At 49.7% G+C, this 16273-nt stretch overlaps 1 long non-coding RNA gene across 1 annotated transcript; it reads left to right on the top strand.

The window, feature by feature from the left end:
* The first annotated feature begins 1006 nt into the window (after positions 1 to 1006).
* On the top strand, positions 1007 to 10155 carry LOC145524433 (uncharacterized). Its single transcript, XR_014067499.1, has 2 exons — positions 1007 to 1855; positions 6807 to 10155. It is a non-coding gene; the product is annotated as an uncharacterized LOC145524433 (long non-coding RNA).
* Positions 10156 to 16273: the final 6118 nt, after the last annotated feature.

Raw genomic sequence — 16273 nt, 5'->3', positions numbered from 1 at the left:
AACGTCCCCTACCTGGAGTCTCAAAATTGGATGGATGGAGTCATCTCAGTCCTTCCCAGCTTTCCCAATAGCCCTTCCAAAGTCATACACGTACACAAACACACGTACACAAACACACGTACATACACACGTGTGCACACACGCTTGCATATACACACATGTCCACATGCACACTCGGTCCCATCTGGGGCAAAGGTGCCTGTAATCAGGACAAAGCACCTGATGACCGACATGCCGAGTTCACCCTCCTTGTAACGAGGGCATTATTTGCATATAAACTGTGCTTCTCCATCCTATAAAAATGCTTTTTCTGTGTGAACAATCTTCACAGTCTAAACACTACGGATTTCCTGAGCAGATTCTCATTAATAGAGCAAAGGAAATTCAGCCCTTCCAGCCGAAGGACCTTCAGTCTTTCATGAGTGAAGCCTGAATTTGTGATATTGACCTTGGGCATTTGCTATGCCCACGAAGTCAGTAAGGACTCTGTAACTCCACAAAGGTCCATACAATCAAAACTATGGCTTTTCCATCAGTCATGTACAGATTCGAGAGTTGGACCATAAAGAAGGCTGAGCACCGAAGAAATGATGCTTTTGAACTGTGGTGCTAGAGAAGACTCTTGAGAGGTCCTTGGACAGCAAGGATATCAAACCAACCCATCCTAAAGGAAATCAAGCCTGAATGTTCATTGGAAGGACTGATACTAAAGCTGAAACTCCAATCCTTTGGCCACCTGATGTGAAGAACTGACTCATTGGGAAAGACCCTGATGCTGGGAAAGATTGAAGGCAGGAGGAGAAGGGGACGACAGAGGATGAGATGGCTGGATGGCATCACCGACTCAATGGACATGAGTCTGAGCAAACTCCAGGAGACAGTGGAGGGCAGGGAAGCCTGGAGTGCTGCTGTCCATGGAGTCACAAACGGTTGGACACTTAGTGACTGAACAACTCCACTGGCCCTTTATGTGTTGTCCTTGGTTGGCACAGCACTGCTCTGACTTGAGTCTCCTGGGGACCATTGAACAAAGAGGTTCCAATGCCGCGGGTCTGGCACTGGTGTCCGCGTGTCCCTGAGGTCTCAGGTGGCACCCTGGCTGCTGGCCCTGAGTCACACTTCAGGTCGCCCTGTGTGGGAACAGCTCCTTGCCTGCAGTTTGGAAATTGACAGACTCAGGGACGCATCTGTGAGTCTCCTGCATAGACGGAGCAGGATGGACAGCCCCTGTTACGAGATGCCTGCTCAAGAGACATCAGCATTGATGGGGTAGGAGCTGGCGGCTCTGAGGCCGAGGTCACCAGAAGGACATTCCTGGCTTGCCCACAGGTGCCCTAGTAGAGAGAGTTGGTGGAGGCTGTGTCCCTTGGATGAACCCCGAGCAGTGTCACAGGACAAGACAGATCCTCCCCAACCCCCCAGCCCACCCTTCTGCACTTTGCCAGGAGAGGAAGCCAGTTGTGAGCAGACTGCAGAGCCAGAAACACACAAAAACCGCCTGGATCATGATCCAGACTCACTGGAGGCCTGGAGCCTCAGAGGCCTCATCTGTCCTCTCAGATCCGTAGGGATGAACGCTGGGAGATGAGGGGATGCCCATGGGTACCAGGTCGGGGGACGATCACTCAGACCACTGCCACCTCTCCTTTGAGACTGTGGACTTGGGAGAAAATCAAGGATATCAGCGTTGGATCCATCCACACAGAGGCCGGAGCCAAAATCAACACTGATTCTCTACCGCTGAGGCACGGCCCGCGTTACACAAACGGGATGTTTGCCCTGGTGACCAGGCCAGGAACTCGGGAACATTGGGGCATCCGTGTTTGTTTCTCTAAGTGCCTTGTGAAGAAGCCAGGTAAGTCCAGGCTCCAGGGCCTGAGACGTGAGTCCCAGTTCCTGCACCTTCGCCAGCTTGGGACCTGCTTTGGTTTCCTATCCTGTCATGTGGGAATCATAGTTCCACCATCCCCAGGCTTATCCTGAGGGTTGACCATAACAGGAAGAAAGACATCCGAGGCAAAGATAATAATATATCCATACCCCCAAAGTTGGAGGTCCCCAAACTTAAGAAACTCCTGATGTGCTTATGACCAAACAGTTTCCCTGGTCCTAACCCCACCACAAGGGGAAATCTGCATTTTTACAAAGCCCTCGGTGGTTTCCATGAGAAGGGAAATTGGGGTTATGCTATTTGGGTTTCCCAGGTGATTCAGTGGCAGAGAATCCCTCTGCCAATGCAGGATAGCCAGGAGATGCGAGTTCGATCCCTGAATCTGGAAGATCCCCTGGAGGAAGAAATGGTAACCCACTCCAGTATTCTTGCCTGGATAATCCCTTGGACAGAGGATCCTGGTGGGCTACAGTTCATGGGGTTGCAAGAACCAGACACGACCAAGCGACTGAGCATGGCTTATCTGGATTCAGCCATCCAATGGTAAAACAGAGCATGAAATATCAACCGGCTCAGACTGAGCACAAGACGAATCAAAGTGTTAGGAATTTTGAGAGTGAGCGATGTCCTCCAGGATAAGATGGCCCTGGGGCTCCTCAGGTACCAGGAGGTAGGTGTCCTGGGCTTTCCTCCCAGGAGACCCATGTCTGCCCACGTCCTCCGCTCATGCAGGCTAATGTGTGGACAGGTAAGGGTGGCTCCAAGAGTGCAGTGAAGAGAAGACGGGGTTTGCAGGCAGGCAGTTGTTGTTCAGTCGCTAAGTTGTGTCCGACTCTTTGTGACCCCGTGGACTGCAGCACCCTGGCTTCCTTGTCCTTCACCATCTCCCAGAGTTTGCTCAAACTTATGTCCATTGATTCGGTGACACTATCCAACCATCTCATCTTCTGTCGCCCCCTTCTCCTCCTGCCCTCAATCTTCCCCAGCATCAGGGTCTTCTCCAATGGGTTGACTGTGCATCAGATGGCCAAAGTATTGGAGTTTCAGCATTAGTCCTTCCAGTGACTATTCAGGGTTGGTTTCCCTTAATACTGAAGGCAGGCAGATCTCAGTTTAAAACCTGTTACTCCCAAGCACACCTCAGACCCTCTTATTACTCCAGGGTGGTCCTTGGGGCCGGCGGCCTCTGCTTCACTGTGGGCTTACTCAGGATCTCAGATTCCACCCCAGACCTCCTGAGTCAGAACCTGCATTTTAGCAGGCTCTTGGGGGCATCCTTATGCACTTGAAAGCTTGGTAAGCCTGGTCTTTACCTCTCCAAGCCTCTTTATCCTCACTGCAAAAAGGGAAAATATTCTATGTCAGGAAGACTCCCCGCAGCTCTAGGTAACACAAAGGCTGTTTCTAAGTAGCCTAAACAATCAAAAGATATATTAGCTGCTGAGACTGGAGCCCAGGGTGGAGCAGGAATCAGGGTCAGTGTGGCCCAGGACACTACACCTGCCCCTCCAGAGGCATCCTGACTATGCCCTGCTCTGCTTATGGTTTCACTGTTAGCCGGGGTGCAAGGCAGCTGCAGCTCACCACCCCTCACATCAGTACAGGAGTGTCCAGAAGGACAGACTGGAGCTGTCTCCTCCTAAGCTTCCCTGTTGAGAGGTAGGGAATGCTTTTCCCCAGAAATCTCCATGAACTTTTGTCTCAAATCTCACTAGTCTATACCAAGCTGTGGTCAGTCCCTGAACTGACTGAGGCTTTGATTCTGGCACCAGGCACTGGCTAAAGGGACTGATCACACTCAGGTCGACCCGTGGGCACAAGGTGTCTCATGTGAACTTCATGAACTTGGATCAGGACAGTTCATAGGAGGCAAGTGCTAGTGGGCGGACCTCCGATGCTGGTCACTACAAGGTGGCCCTGCGTTGGGGGGTGGCAGCTTGCTCGGCAAAGTCCCTGGGTTCCTGGAACAAAGTTCTCCTGAAAGAGCAACAAGTCCTGATTGTCATCATTGAAAGACTCTGCTAGATGGTGGTGGTGTGATCACTCAGTCGTGTCTGACTGTTTGCGACCCCGTAGTCTGTAGCCTGCCAGGCTCCTCTGTCCATGGGATTTCCCAGGCAAGAATACTGGAGTGGGTTGCCATTTCCTCCTCCAGGGGATCTTCCTGACCCAGGGATTGAACCCAGTGTCCTGCCTTGGCAGGTGGGTTTTTTTTTTTACTGACTGAACCATCAGGGAAGCTGGTAGATGAGATTTTCCAAATACGGCTGCTGTGATGTTTCTGGGCCCATGTTGTCTCCTCTCCACTAAGAGATAGGGTCTGTTTTCCTCTCCCTTGAAAGTGGGCGGGGCTTCTGTGATTGACTTGATGAACAGATGTGACGCAGTCTGACCCCCAAGGCTAGATCACCAGCAGTGATGCAGCTTCCCCCTGGTGCTTGCTGTGTGGGAGCCATCACTGGTGGGGCCCGGCCACCATCTGGTAAGGAAGCACAAGCCACACGAGAGGCTGGAGGCTGTACTGACAGCTTTAGTGACCTCTCAGCTGAGCCAGCGACAGCTACCAGGCAACTGCCAGTGCACGCTTTGCTCATTTCAGCCCTGAGTCCTTGACTCTTCCAACTGAGGTCTCAGATGTCATCATGTGAAACTGAAACATCCTGAACCTTCCTTGGTGGTCCAGTGGTTAAGAATCTGCCTGCCAATGCAGGGGACATGGATTCAATCCTTGGTCCGGGAAGATCCCACATGCTGCAGGGCAACTGGGCCCACATTCTGCAACTACTGAAGCCTGCATGCCCTAGAGCCTGTGCTCTGCAACAAGAGAAGCCCCTGCTCCCTGCAACCAGAGAAAGCCCGTGGGCAGCAAGGAAGACCCAGCACAGCCAAAATAAATAAATAATATTTTTTAATAAAAAAAAGAAGTAGGCCATCCCCACTGTGCCCTGTTGGATTTCCTGACCCATAGAATAAAAAATGATTAATAAAAAATGAGGATAAAAAAATTTTTTTCTCTTGTCACTGTGGTAGGCAGATTAGTGATTCCCCAAAATACTCACATCCTAATCCCTACAATCTGTGAATGTGAATTTACCTGGCAAAAGGTCCTTTGCAGATGGGATGAAGGTTAAGAATCTTGACATAGGAAGATTATCCTGTATTAACCAATTAAGCACAAGGTAACTGGAGTTCCCAGGTGCCTCAGTGTGAAAGAATCCACCTGCAAATGCAGGAGCGGCAGGAGATGCCGGCTTGATCCCTGGGTCAGGAAGATTCCCTAGAGGAGGGCTTGGCAACCCACTCCAGTATTCTTGCCGGGATAATCCCATGGACAGAAGAGCTTGGCGGGCTACATGGGTCACAAAGACTCGGACACGACTGAAGGACTGAGCATGCAAGCATGCAGAGTGTAATCAAAAAAGCCTTTATAAGTGGGAGGCAGGAGGGTCAGAGTGAGTTGGAGGAAAACATGATAACAAAAACAAGAAGCTGGAGATGTGCAAGGTAGCGGCAATGCTCTGGAAGCTGAAAAGGACAGGAAGCATCTCCTCAGAAGCCTCCAGAAACATCTCTGAAACATCTCCTCGGAAGCCTCCAGAAGGAGCAAAGCACGGGCGGCACCCTGATTTTCTATTTCTGACCTCCATAACTGTGAGAGAATAAACTCATATTGTTTTAAGCCACTAAGTTGATGGTAACTTGTTACAACAGCAATAAGAAAGTAATGCAGAAAGGTTTTGATAATAAACTCCATTTAAAAAAATAGATATAGGGCTCTTCAGATTTCCTGCTTCTTATGTCCTTTTGGTAAGTCATATTTTTAAAAGAATGTTTCAGTTTCATTGAAGTTGGCAAATTTTTGGCCTAAAATTGCTCACAATATTCTCTTATTACTTCTGATGTCTGTAGGATCTGTAGTGATAGCCCTTCTTCTCAGGCTTTCCATTTGTGGTTTGCGTTCTCTTTTTTCGTGTTGAATTTTGTTGATTTTTTTCAGAAAAACAGTGTTTAGCTTCCTCAGTTTCCTCTATTATCTCTGTGCCTTGTGTTTCATTGGTTTCTGCTTTTATTTTTCTTACTTTTCCCCCCAGGATTACTTTGCCCTTTCTTCTCTCACTTTATATGGAGGAATTTTAGGTCATTGATTTTACACATTTCTTCTTTTCTAATGTAAGCATTTAAAGGTAAAGTTTCCCCTTAAACATTGCTTTAGCTGCATCCCATACATTTGAATATGCTTCTGTTATTATTTGGGATTTCAGTACTTTTAAATTAATTGAGATGTACTTTATGGACCAGCATTTGGTCTATCTTGGTGAATTACAATGGCACTTGAAAAGAATTTATTCTGTAATTGTAGCAAGTATTTTCTGTAAATATCAATTTTGAGGTCAGGGTGGAGATTTTTCAAATATCCTATGTATTTATTTGCATTTGGTGGGGGGGCAGAAGGGGACAGGTCTAGTTCTATCAATTATAAATAGAGGGGAAGTTGAATCCTTTACTATTACTGTAGAGTTATTTCTTTCTTTAATATCACCCATCTTTTTCATGCACTTTCAGGTTCTACTAGTAGATGCATACACATTTAAAACTATGACTTAATCTGTTCATTATTTTACAATGTCCCTTTTTTCCCTCAATTATCACTTTATCTTGAAGTCTGTTTGATCTGATATTAATAGTCACTCTTAGTGAGTAATACCACATAGAGTTCATTTCTTATAGGCATAAATTGAGTGTACAATTGAGTCTTATTTTTCTATTCAGATAACCCCTTTTAAGTAAAGTGTTTGCACTATTAATATTTAGTTTAGTTATTGAAATGGTTTATCATGTTAGTGTTTATTTTCGATGTGCACCTTCTATCTTTTATTCTCCCATGTTCCCCTTGCTGTCCATGTCTTCCATCCAGCGCTCACCCCTGGAATCCTGCCACCATGTGAGGAAGCGAGAGGGGCATGACGGGGCCGCACGTGGGTGTTCCAGCTGACTGTCCCGTGGAGGGCTCATCTGAGAGCCCACCTTAAGTGCCAGATACACGTGAGAGAGTGAGCCTTCCCTGCTATGCCCTGTGCAAATTCCTGACCCACAGGATCTGTGATGTGAGCCTAACAAAGGGTGAGTTTCCACCCCGAAGTTTGGGCTTATTGGTTATACAACCTTACCAACTAGAACAATGGTTTTGCAAGATTCTCAGTGGTAGCGCATACACTGCACATCACACTGCCTGCGTGGGAAGAAAGAAGTGGTCCTCGAAACCAAGAGCCTGATATAGTTGCCGGAAAGATCTAACTCCAACCCAAGACAGGAGGCATACCAGGAATGGCGACCTGCAGTTAAAGGCTGGCCCCCAGCTGGCCTGACCCTCCCCGAATCATTGCAAGGGGATGCATGCTTTCCAGGGGGACAAACCACACCCTCCGTTTTTCTCCCCAGCACCAACTGGAGTCTAAAAATGCAGGGAAGGAACAAAGGCCAGTGCATTTCCGGGGAGGTAGACAAGAAGGCGACTTTGCCTCCCTGCACACACATCCTTCTCCCGTGAAGCATCAAATCAAAATGTGAGCCTTGGATCCAGCTCCTAACTTCATCCTCTTCCGTTCTCTGCCTGTTTCATTATTTGGGAGCTGTCTGCACCCTCTCTGCCTCACATCTGGTCCTCCACCAGGCAGCACTGGCACAGCCTGGCAGCTGGTTAGAAGGTGGGATCTGTGCTAGACCCAAACTTGCTGACTCAGGACTCAACAAGACTCCCCAGGCAATGTGCAGGCTCCGCAGATTTGAGAAAGAGTCCCTGCACTGACTCATCGGCAAATCCATCTTCTTGGGGGAGCGGAGAGACCCTCTGTCGTGGAGGAGAATCAGAGAATGACCCGCACAGCAACTGGAGCAGGCCCCCAAGGGCAGTGCCTGCCCCACAGCCTGGTGCGGGGTCCTCTGTGCAGAGAGAAGCCAGAAGGACCTCACGCGGCTTCCAGCATGGGGACGGCGAGCAGGATTACCTCACGAGCAAACCTGGTTGACAGGTGTTGGCCAGGCCTGCTGGGCTGACGACAGTTTGGGGAGGAAGTCTAGACTCTGCAGTCGAGAGTGCTGTGATCAATTAGTGATGTCTGCCGAGGCTGGTTTGGGGGGGTTGCCACGTGTGCTCTATTTGCTATCCTGGCTGGAAGGTGCAGTTTCCTGCCATTTAAAGCCTCTTTCTCTCTCCCTGCTGGAAGGGCTTCTGAGAGACGGTACAGCTCATAAGCCCATCTCTACACGTGCCAGTCAGCCACCCGCCACTCCCATTTTCATGTGGATGAGATGCATGTGGGGTATGGCTGGCGGCCCTCCGTGGCCACCCTGGTTGCTTCCAAGCCTCCACTGTGGGTGCCCCGCCACCCATTGATTCACCGTCTGACTCACTTCCAATGGCCGTCCCCTTTGCAGACCCTGCTCAGCTGTCTATGGAGCAAGGTGTCCAGGTCTGAATCTGTCCAGTTTCAGTCTGAACTTAAAAGCAAAGTAGCTGCGTGCCTCAGATCTGGAGGCACCGCACAATTCTCTGTATCCCCAAAACACCTGGTCCCCCATGGGAAAACCCTTCAGAGGAGGTAGCTGCTCTGGCTTTCAGAAGCCCTTGCTCAGACCTTCTCACCTGAGCCTGGGTGGTGGGAGGAATGCTGTCCCCATTTCGCAGATAAGCAAACCAAGGCTCTGAGAGACGCTGAGAGCTGTGGGTCAGGCAGCCAATCAGAGGCAGAGCTGGGATGAGCTAATGAAAGCAGCCTTGGCTCCATGTCCTGTACACGGGTCCAGGGCTCCCTCAGGGCACCCATTGCCAAAGGCATAACTGGGAGTGGGCACCATTGCCAATGAGAAAGCTCCCCCAGCAACTCTGGAGGAGCTCGCTGGCCCCGTACCCTCCCACAGAAGCGCTTTTGGAAGCAAACCTGATGACCTCAGCACATTTTTTCCAATCACACCCTTCCCCCCTCTCCCAAAATCTCAGTGTCTTTGGATCATTTCCCTGCGGAGAAGGCCAAGGCAGGCCTGAGGGCCCTAGAAAGGGGCTCCCTCCTAGAGGCTGCTCTTGGCCCCCACCCCTCCCCAGCCACCGTCCTGGCCTGCTCGGCTGGGACACTAGGCAGAGAAACCACAAATAATTCAGCTGTTTAGGAGAACATCAGTCTGGGTTTCCACGGCAACAGCCTCTGGAGCCAGCTGTCCCGGCAGCTGACACTGCAGGGCCAGGCCAGCCCGCATCTCCAGTTGGAGCGGAGGAAACGGGTCCACACTGGTCTCAGAGATTCCAGAACCTTCAGGACACAGAGGTTGAGTGAGGGGATCTTGGAAACCCCCCAGCTGTGGGGCGAGGAGGATAAATACCTGGGAAAGTGGGTTAGAAATCCCAGAGCAACCCCGCCCCCAGTCATCACACATCAACTCAGCTGGCGGCCTCAGCATCACCTGTCCTTTTCCACCTCACCTGGCAAGGCGAGTCCTGCTGCGGCCCCAAAGGGCAGGTGGGCAAACAGAGGCCTAGTGGGAATCTGTGGCTCACCCCATGGTTCCGGATCCTGTTTCCACTCACCCCTCACCCCATGGCTGCCTTTCCCCCACCCCTAGCTCCCAGAGTGTGTGCCCCTGTGGTCCTCCGCCTGGACAATCTCTGAGGAGCAGAGGATGGGCTGTTGCCCCCAAGGGACCCCCCCCCCAGGACAACAGGAGCTGGTGTCTCCTGAGAGCTTGCTGCGTAGTGCCTGATTGGCCGTGCTCTTTTTACCCATCCCGCTTAGGAAAAAAGGGAGGCTCAGAGAGGAGAAGGGGATTGTCCAGAGTCTCACAGCTCCTAAGTAGTGGGGCCCAGGTGAGACAGGCTGGGACCTGGGACCCTTTGCTACAGGGCTTGCACCTGGCCAAACATCTGGAGCAACAAAATACAAAGAAACTATAAGGGACTAAAAATAACTATGTGCAGGCCTGGTTGGGACAAATTCTGGACAAGATACAAAAAGACCAAAAGCCCAACTGCCACTTCTAAAGATTTAGAAGTAAAAGTAGGGTACCACGCATGTACCCTCCTCACACAGCGCCACAAAGGGGTGGGAAGACCACCTAAGCCACCCCTCCATCCCAACCCCTGAATACACCCCTACCCTCGCCCCATATAAGGAACCAGCTCATCACTCCCAACCCTGGGGAGGGAGCAAGGAAACCTGTTACTTGTTCTGGCTCCCTCCAGCTGCAGCAGGGTCCCCAATAAAGCCTTGCCTGAATTTCCTGTCTGGCCTCTGATCAATTTCTATTGATTAAGGAGGCCAAGAATCCTGCTTGGTAGCACAGCTGTGTGCCAAAGACGCCCAATTGGTGGCCCTGTGGGCACTGCTGTGACTCGAGCCTCCTGGAGCCCCTTGGACCCTGAGATGCCCTGGCTGTTCACAGGCCCCGCCCACAGGCCCCGCCCACAGACAGACAGGACTTCCTGGGCAAGAAGCTCTCAAGGACTCCAGAGCCTGGGAGCAGGCCGCCTAGACCATTCCCAGGGCCCTGAGGGCAAGTCCTGAGCTGGGTCCCAGGGCAGGTGCACAGAAGCAGGAGTGAGCTGTGTGGACAAGAGGCCACAGAACCACAAGACAGCGTCATCTGTGTGATCCTGAGAGGTTTTGGCTGGTGACAATGACCACCAGGGATGGTTCCTGGAGGAGGGAGTGGAGGGCTGGGAGTGGTGTGGAGCCCCAGGGGTGTTGAGACTGAGGAGCCCGGGAGGCTGGGGAGTCCGGGCCAACGGGCAATGCCGACTATGCATGGGAAGTGGCTGACCTGTACCTGGGAGACGGGTGTGGCCAGAGTAGGCACAATACAATGTGGTTGTTAGTTGGTGAGGAAAACAAAGGGGAGATGCATAAGACAAAACAGAGGTAGAGATAAGGAAGTTGTAGTACATACATCCAGTGGAATATTACTCAGCCATAAAAAGGAACACATTTGAGTCCATTTTCATGAGGTGGACAAACCTAGAACTTATTATACACAGTGAAGTAAGTCAGAAAGGGAAAAACAGATATCATATACTAATGCATATATGTGGAACCTAGGTACCTATTTGCAGGGCAGCAATGGAGACGCAGACATGGAGAACAGACTCTTGGACATGGTGGGCAAAGGAGAGGGAGGGACGAACTGAAAGAGTAATATTGAAACATACACATTTCCATGTAAAGTAGATAGCTGGTGGAAATTTGCTGTATGATGCAAGGAGCTCAAATCTGGTGTCTGTGACAACCTACAGGGGTGGGTAGTGGTGGGAGGTGGGAGGGAGGGTCAAGAGGGAGGGTATATATATATATCTATGGCTGATTGGTGTTGATGTATGGCAGAAACTAACACAATATTGTCAAGCAATTATTCTCCAATTAAAAATAGAACAGAGGTCAAGTTCACGGTCATGGCATGCGCTGTTAGGTCTTCTGTGTGTGCTGCTCGATACAGTAGCCAAGTTTGATTCTGAGTCCCCTGGCAGCCAGTGCAAAAGGGGAAATACATCTGCCATTCAACGGATGAGGCACAAGCAAGCTGCTTGGGAGATGCTTGACTGTGGCTCCTGCTAAAAAAGAAGAGGAATTTCTTGTCAAGACAAGCTGATGATGCCTGCTTGTATAGCAGCTGGACAGTATCTCTGCACCAAGCGATGTCTCGTCTTAAAGGGTTCCTGGGGACAGGAGGACAGCCAAGACCTCATGCAAGGGATCAGCCTGGGCAGATAGGCAGGCAGCAGTCTGCTGGCCAGGCTTTTGCAACTGTGTGTGAACACAGCTTCTCAGCAGGAGAGAGGCATAGCCAACACAAGCCCTGCCACCCCCCATCCCCTCAAGTTTCTACTAAGTCCCTGCCCCACTTCCAGATGGGACAAAACCCCAGCACTCGGGTGGGCCATGAGTGAGTGGGAGGCACTGCCTTGGAGTCTGCTGTTTACCCTTGGCTGCAGGCTTGAATCACCTGGGTGTTTGCAGACCTGGTCCCCGGATCCACCCCCAGTTCTGATCTTATCTGCTCTGGGTGTGGTCCAGACATGAGGATTTCATTTAAAGCTCCCAAGTGATTCTCCCAGTGCAGCCAAGTTTAGAACCCTGGCTCCAAGTGAGCTAGATTACCTGTCTTCCCTGCAAAACTCGAGTTTGGCAAACGTCCAGCAGCAGAGAACTGGGGTGGCTCCCTGTGGAACCCAGTCCCCCGGGGATGGTGGGGAGGGAGGGCAGCCCAACAAGCCTCAAGGCTAAAAGCAAGGCCACCCATCTTGGAATGGGGCTTAGCCAATGGCCTGGGGATCCTCTAAAAATAATTCACACTTTGCTCCAAGCCCTGGTTAAATGGGTGGTGAGATCCCTAATCTTACTCTTTAGATAAACTTTTCCTAAAGGTGTTCCACACACTTCTTTCATGGCTTTGTGGGGGAACGTGTTGCCTGGGCAAAAAGGTTAAGGAACCCATGGTACCAGCCTTAAATAGACACCCCCACTCAGGGCCGATGATGCTCCTGCGTTACCGATTTTACAAAGACACGTGCAGGTCTCCCCAAATTCTCTGGCCTTGAAACTGCTTCCCAGATGCAGTATTTTTCAGAAATTGCTTTCATGGAGCCATGTTCTGAAAAAAGCTGCTGTCATCATTCCAGCCAAACCCAGTTGTTTTTAAAAAATCATTTCTTAAAGAAATCTCTGGGCCAGTGCAAGTACAATTTTCAGCTTTGAACTGTGAAACTGCCCCATGAACCTGCTGAGATAAAGTGGTTGAAACAGGCACCCACAGGTAATCTAGCAAGTTGAAACAGACTCATTAGCGCTCAGTTAGTAAAATGTGGAAAGAGGTATGCTAAAAATGATGATCCCAATTTCAGAACCATTGGACCTCTGCCCTTCTTCCTGACAGCAGTGAAATCCTAGAGCCAATCGCCTTTTAAGGAGATTTACAGCTGGTGGCAAAATAACTGTGTCACTAGAAGGGTTAATATTTTTAACACATCCACAGCTCTGCAAAATAAATAAGGAAAAATATGATAAATCAATAGAAAGCTACCAGGGATCAGAAAAGGCAACTGAAAAAAAAAAAAATACAGGCTGCTGACAGATGCATAGTCTGGGTTATGCTACAGTAACAAACATTCCCAAAACTTCAGAGGCTTAAAACTACAAAAGTTTATTTCTTGCTCACACGGCCTGTCAGGTGGGAGGCAGCAGGGTCTCTGCTCATTGTCAAGGTTGCTGGGGGAAAGGGTGGCAAAAGAAGAGTATGTAGACCCTGGCTCTTAGGATTGTACCCAGGGAGAGTACACACTTGCCTTGAACCCAGGAGGACAAACCCACCATGTGGGAACAACCGCACCAAAGAACACAAACGTGAAAACAGGCAGACTCATTGTGACTAAAAAATGCAAATCAGCAGCAACATGGATAGACATAGAAATTATCATACCAAATGGAGTAAGTCAGGCAGAACAAGATAAATATCATATGATACCACTTGTATGTGGAATCTAGAAAAATAATACAAATCAACTTATTTACAAAACAGAAACAGACTCATAGAAAACAAACTTCTGGTTACCAAAGGGGAAGGAGGGAGGGATAAATTAGGAGCATGGGATTAACAGATACATATCACTATATATAAAATAGATAAGAATGAATTACTGTGTAGCTCAGGGAACTATATTCAATATCTTATAATAACCTACAATGGAAAAGAATCTGAAGCTATACATCTGAAACGAACACAATATCATAAATCAACTATAATGGAGCTTCCCTAGTGGCTAAGATGGTAAAGAATCTGCCTGCAATGCACGAGACCCAGGTTTGATTCTTGGGTAGGGAAGATCCCCTGGAGAAGGAAATGGCAACCCATTCCAGTATTCCTGCCTGCAGAATTCCATGGAGAGAGGGGCCTGGGGGACTAGTTTTATAAATTTTTAAAAAAATTCAAATCAGAACAACAGACAGGCTTAATGCAATTGTTTGCCGAAGATTACGAAAACAGAAGCAAAAGTGAACGAAAACTTGCCATCTCCCTTTAGGCACATGCCCATCTTCTTTGGCATATAGGGATGTGCGTGCGTGCTCAGTCGTGTCCGACTCTTTGCAACTCCATGAACTGTAGCTCGCCAGGCTCCTCTGTCCATGAGATTCCCGAGGCTAGAACACTGGAGTGGGTTGTCATTTCCTCCTACAGGCGATCTTCCCGACCCGGGGGATCGAAACTGTGTCTCCTGTGGCTCCCGCATTGGAGTAGGATACTTTACCACTGAGCCACCTGGGAAACCCCAACAAGGATGCTTCATCCTAAAATCAGAATGAAGCAACAAACTGCAGCCTGTGGATCAAATCAGCTGCCCGTTTTTGCACAGCTATGAGCTGAGATTGGTTTTTAAATAATTTTAATGCTTGAAAAAAGTTCAATTAAAAAACATCCAAAGAAGAACCGCTTGTGAGGCAGAACAACTACAGAACATTTTCCATTCAATGTCATGGGTGGAAACACAGACACACCCCTGTGTCTGCAGCTCCCCGCTACAAAGCAGAGTTGAGTGGTTGTGACGGGGACCACATGTGGCCACAAGATAGAAAACGTACATCTGGGCTGATGCTCCAGGACCCCAGATAGAACCTCATGGGGCCAACACCTCAGGCCTGGGAAGCTTCTGGACATCCAGGCCCTGAGTGGGACTGAGCTTGGCCAGAGGGGCTGGAGCCTCGGGGCGGGGAGGGAAGGAGAGAGATGGTGTGGGCAGGAGGGCAGACCTCAAGAAGGAGGCTTTATTCTGCTTGAAAGGCGATGCATTAGTCCTCCTCTCGGTGTGGACGGCCCGGGGAGCCAGGCTGTGTTTTGTTTCAAGGTGGTGATGGGCGGGCCTGGCTGTAGCTGGCTTCCCCTCAGGCCCCTTCACTCCCTCCGCCCAGCTGTGACCCCACCCCACCATGAGAAATCTTGTGCTGGGAGGCTGTGGAGACACTCCTGCCCCCAGGAAACCATAGACACCAAGGGGTCCGTTCATGAGCGCCATCTTTGTAGCAGACAGGTGAACCGCTCCCTAATAGAGTGAAGAAAGTTCTAGAACATGTGAAGATGCAGATGAGAATTCTAGGCTGAGGGGAGCATTGTTGTTCATTGTTCACTCAGTCAGGTCTTTGCAACCCCATGGACTGCAGCATGCCAGGCTTCCCTGTCCTTCATCATCTCCTGGAGTTTGCTCAAACTCACATCCATTGAGTTAGTGATGCCATCCAACCATCTCATCCTCTGTCGTCCCCTTCTCCTCCTGCCCTCAGTCTTTCCCAGCATCAGGGTCTTTTCCAATGAGTTGGCTCTTCACATCGAATTATTGGATGGCCAAAGTATTGGAGCTTCAGCATTAGTCCTTCCAATGAGTATTCAGGGTTGATTTCTTTTAGGGTTGACTGATTTGATCTCCTTGCTGTCCAAGGGGCTCTCAGGAGTCTTCTCCAGCACCACAGCTTAAAACTATCCATTCTTCGGTGCTCAGCTCTCTTTATGGTCCAACTCTCACATCCGTACATGACTACTGGAAAACCATATGAGGGAGCATAGGAGCCAAAAATGTGATTCTACAAGCAGAACTCACAGACCAGGAACGGGAATGGGGAACTTCAGGGTGACTGGAGCCCAGAGGGTATGAAGGAGTGAAAAGGGAGATTTAAGGCTGAGAAATAAACTGGGGACCCACAGAAGCCCCTCCAGTCTTGGGGAGGGGCTGTAGCGTGAGAATGTTCATTTGGTGAGTTCACTCTGATGAGCCCGGGGCCATGCAAAATAAGAACAATAATAATAACAGTATTTCCTGAGCGGTCCAGGCTGGCTGTTAAACCGATTCTGAGCCTTGACTGCATCTGATCCTGCAACAGCCCTTCGAGGTGGGTGCCGTTATCGCCTCCACTTTATAGGCGGAGTAAATGGGGCTTCAGTAAGACCACAGGGCAGTCATTAGCAGAGGCGAGATTTTATTTTCTGTCAAGTACCCAGGAAGAAAGCCAGGAAACACAGAGACAGCTGTCCTGTGTGTTGTCTGGGAGGCTGGGGGGCTGGAGGGGTGGGGGACAGAACAGTGACGGAAATGTAGCCCCGAGGGCTGAGCTTCAGGTAGTAAACAGCCATGCTGACAAGAACACAAAGCCGCCTCGCTGATCCAAATCCTGAAATGCAAAAAGCTCTGAATCTCAGAATTTTCTCATACCTTTCTGGGCATCAAAATCCAACCTGAAATTTTGCAAAATGAAACTTCACCTGGATTGTCAAATGTCTGTCTCTGTTGTCGTTGTTCAGTCGCTAAGCTGTGTCTGATTCTGCAACTCCATGAACTGCAGCACGCCAGGCTTCCCTGTC

This window comes from Giraffa tippelskirchi, chromosome 10 (genome assembly GCF_054371585.1).
Source record: "Giraffa tippelskirchi isolate mGirTip1 chromosome 10, T2T-mGirTip1v1.2.pri, whole genome shotgun sequence".
NCBI lineage: Eukaryota > Metazoa > Chordata > Mammalia > Artiodactyla > Giraffidae > Giraffa > Giraffa tippelskirchi.
This window is presented reverse-complemented; position numbering and strand designations above follow the sequence as displayed.